Source organism: Anolis sagrei, chromosome 5 (assembly GCF_037176765.1).
Source record: "Anolis sagrei isolate rAnoSag1 chromosome 5, rAnoSag1.mat, whole genome shotgun sequence".
Classification (NCBI taxonomy): Eukaryota; Metazoa; Chordata; class Lepidosauria; order Squamata; family Dactyloidae; genus Anolis; species Anolis sagrei.
This window is the reverse complement of record NC_090025.1, coordinates 104,072,074-104,076,575: the sequence shown is the minus strand read 5'-3', so window position 1 is coordinate 104,076,575 and position 4,502 is coordinate 104,072,074.

Here is a 4,502-nt window from a genome sequence, read left to right as displayed (position 1 = left end):
TCTTTCTCAAGAAGTCCACGTGGTGTTACTTCTAGAAAAACATTTAGGGGCTGTTTAGGTAAATCCTGCCTATTGTAGTCTGCATGAAAATGTTGTACCTTTATTGCTGATAGAGACCTTAAAGAGCTAAATCCCAGTCTATAAGATCCCTTTTCTGAACCCAAACTATGTTCATAGCAGATCAGATTCTGAAGCTGCCTCCAGTTTTTGCGGTCAGCACACAGACAAACTCTTTCTCTATTGTCAGTCTTAGTCTTCATGTACATTGCCATTATAAGATGGGTTGAACTGCATTATATGGTTAGGGTAGACAGTGCAATGCAGTTAAGCTGCATTATATTAATCTTGACTGCCCATATAATGTAGTTCAATCTGCAATATAAAGGTAAAGTAGATAGGACCTTAGATGTAATACTTGACTCTTTTACTGAACTCTAAGCCTGAGTGTGTTTCTTTTTACTTAACAGTTGATCACTGTATACCACATTTTATCCCAGAACTTGGGTTTTACCATTTTCCCCTGCAGTGCATTGGTGCATTTAGAGGGGAATTTATTTATTTATTTATTTAAAACGTTTATATTCCTCCCTTCTCACCCTACAGAGGACTTAGGGAAGAGCACAACATATATGCGGCAAACATTCGATGCCAGGACATAAACCATAAATATATGCAAACATTAATATCACTTATTTCCACGTTAAACTCAGTTGCTTAAAAACCATTTCAGGACACCATTCTATTATTGCCTCATTGCACTGCCCCAAAGGCTTGGTCCCACAGCCAGGTCTTCACAATCCTTCTGAAGGACAGGAAGGAGGGGGGTTGATCTAATATTGCCAGGAAGGGAGTTCCATAACCGGGGGGCAATCACAGAGAAGGCCCTGTCTCTCGTCTCCACCAAATGTGCCCGTGATGGTGGCGGGACCAAGAGCAGGGCCTCCCCAGAAGATCTTAGTCTTCACAGTGGTTTGTAAAGGGAGATGTGTCCGGACAAGTAAACTGGGCCAGGGCGGTTTCATAGAATCATAGAATCAAAGAGTTGGAAGAGACCTCATGGGCCATCCAGTCCAACCCCCTGCCAAGAAGCAGGAATATTGCATTCAAATCACCCCTGACAGATGGCCATCCAGCCTCTGTTTAAAAGCTTCCAAAGAAGGAGCCTCCACCACACTCCAGGGCAGAGAGTTCCACTGCTGAACGGTTCTCACAGTCAGGAAGTTCTTCCTTATGTTCAGATGGAATCTCCTCTCTTGTAGTTTGAAGCCATTGTTCCAGGTCCTAGTCTGCAAGGAAGCAGAAAACAAGCTTGCTTCCTCCTCCCTGTGGCTTCCTCTCACATATTTATACATGGCTATCATATCTCCTCTCAGCCTTCTCTTCAGGCTAAACATGCCCAGCTCCTTAAGCCGCTCCTCATAGGGCTTGTTCTCCAGACCCTTGATCATTTTAGTCGTCCTCCTCTGGACACATTCCAGCTTGTCAATATCTCTCTTCAATTGTGGTGCCCAGAATTGGACACAATATTCCAGGTGTGGTCTAACCAAAGCAGAATAGAGGGGTAGCATTACTTCCCTAGATCTAGACACTATGCTCCTATTGATGCAGGCCAAAATCCCATTGGCTTTTTTTGCTGCCACATCACATTGTTGGCTCATGTTTAACTTGTTGTCCATGAGGACTCCCAAGATCTTTTTCACACGTACTGCTCTCAAGCCAGGCATCCCCCATTCTGTATCTTTGCATTTCGTTCTGTATCTTTGCATTAGGGCTTTATAGACCAAAGCCAGCACTTTGAAATGTGCCTGGTAGCAAACAGGCAGCCTGTGGAGCTGACGTAACCCACACATGCGAAAGAACATCAAACCCAAAGACTGCTCCAACTCACAACTCACTACCTCTGAATGCAGGGCTCTTGTCTCTTTCTTCATGGAACGGACATGACTTTGAGCCTTGCTCTCCTGGCCCCGAGGAGGCTGAGAAGGCACCCCAAGCCCCACTACCTTCAACTGTATGGGCATCTGCTGAAAGACCAGGGACCTGATGCCTTCTTGTCCCTTCATGCTATCTCTGTCTCTCTGAGTTGCTTACAGATTTCTAAATGTTTAACATAAAAAGGAGAATACAAGTAATGATGTGATTCATGGCCTTGAAGGATGGTCTTGGCGTAGGGTCGAGCTTAAACATGCTAGATGGAAGATAAGCACTTGAGCAATAGCCAAGTGCGGTGTGATATCCAGCATGTCTCAAAGTGTAAACAAGAGCGCTATAAAAATGCTCTGAGCCTGAAAATAAGTTGAAGCTTCAGAGGAACCTGTGGCCAAGGTGTCGCGTATCCAATTGCTATTTCGGAAGTGGTCCATCCTGCTGCTCTCTAGGGTTGACAGCAACTAAAGAGGGTGTTGCTTTGCTTCGTAAGGAGCCTGCCTGCTGAATAATAAATCTAAGAAGCCTTTTCATCCACAATCTGTGCTTGTTGTTGCTTCCAAGTTCAAACACAGAGCCTCTCTTGCATTTGGCAAGACAATAACTTAGCGGCTCATATACAGCTAAATGTGGAACAAAGACACTAACTAGTCGAAGTCTTGGTTGCCTTAGTGGATGATCTACGCCGGGAGCTAGACAGGGGGAATGTGTCTGCTGGACCTCTCTGCGGCCTTCGATACCATCAACCACGGTATCCTTCTGGGACGCCTCACGGGAATGGGTCTTGGAGGCACTGTTCTGCAGTGGCTCCAGTCCTTCCTAGAGGGTCGATCTCAGAAGGTGTTGCTGGGGGACACCTGTTCTGCCCCACAACTATTGTCTTGTGAGGTTCCACAGGGATCAATATTGTCTCCCATGTTGTTTAACATCTACATGAAGCCGCTGAGGGAGATCATCCGGAGTTTCGGGGTGCAGTATCATCTGTACGCGCATGATGTCCAACTCTGTCACTCCTTTCCACCTGCTACTAAGGAGGCTGTTCAGGTCCTGAACCGGTGCTTGGCTGCTGTAACGGTCTGGATGAGGGCAAACAAATTGAAATTGAATCCAGACAAGACAGAGGTACTCCTGGTCAGTCGTAAGGCCGAACAGGGTATAGGGTTACAGCCTGTGTTGGATGGGGTCACACTCCCCCTGAAGACGCAGATTCGCAGCTTGGGTTTGATCTTGGACTCGTCGCTGAGCCTGGAACCCCACAGTTAAAACTTGTGCGTCAGCTGTGCCCGTACCTTGGGAAGTCTGACTTGGCCACGGTAGTCCATGCTCTGGTTACATCCCGCATAGACTACTGCAACGCTCTCTACGTGGGGTTGCCTTTGAAGACTGCTCGGAAGCTTCAACTGGTCCAGCACTCGGCAGCCAGGTTGCTAATAGGAGCGGCACTCAGGGAGTATACTACCTCTGTTGCGCCAGCTCCACTGGCTACCAGTTTGCTACCGGGCACAATTCAAAGTGCTGGCTTTAGCCTATAAAGCCCTAAACAGTTCTGGCCCTACTTACCTCTCCGAACGCATCTCCTCCTATGAACCGACTAGGACACTAAGATCATCTGGGGAGACCCTGCTCTCGGTCCCGCCTGCATCACAGGCGCGCTTGGCGGGGACGAGAGACAGGGCCTTCTCAGTGGTGGCCCCTCGGCTGTGGAACGCCCTGCCTGCAGATATCAGATTGGCCCCCTCCCTGCTGGTGTTTTGGAGGAAAGTGTAGACCTGGTTGTTCTAACAAGCATTTGATTAAACAGTGTAATTGAACATAGGAATACGGAATAATGGATGACGAGACTGGATTCTGATTTTACTATACTTGTTTTGTGATGTTTTCCACTGATGTTGTTCACCGCTTTGAGTTGCCTGAGGGCTAAGAAAAGCGGTATAGAAATAAAGTAAATAAATAAATAAATAAATAAAGTAATGCACACACTAATGACTAAACACACAACTATTCTGCAGACCTCACACTCATTGCTTGTTCATTTCTACCATTTATTATCCTGCACCCATTAGCTAGCTCTATATAACCATGCATCTACTTTTAATAACTGTCCTCTGATTCATGTATCCAAACTGATGAAATTTGGCCATTGACCCATTGCCTTTGGTGACCCCACTGCAAATGTCTCCGGAACTCTAAAGGAAGCAAGACTGTAAAACAGGAAGCAAATAATTAGGCTCACATATCCTGTCCTTTGGCATATCCACAGGCCACTCACAGTCCACAGGGTCAAGCATATGATGTTTCTTTGGGAAAGGGATTACTTGAAAAACAAAACTGAGTATTGAACAACATTATTTTTTAGAAAAAGATAAGCTCAGAGGCAGAAATTAAGAATATAAATTGGATAGAGTCCGTTAACAATCAGCCACAACCTATGCATGAGACACAGGTGCCACCCTTCCCACCCGAAACCCACCTGTGACCAGTAACCTAGGAAAAAGGATCCTTCGCTCTCTTCTCTTTCCCCTCCCATGTCAACCTTTCTCTCCGTGGCTGCTTACCCGTCTAGCCCTCCCTTGTCT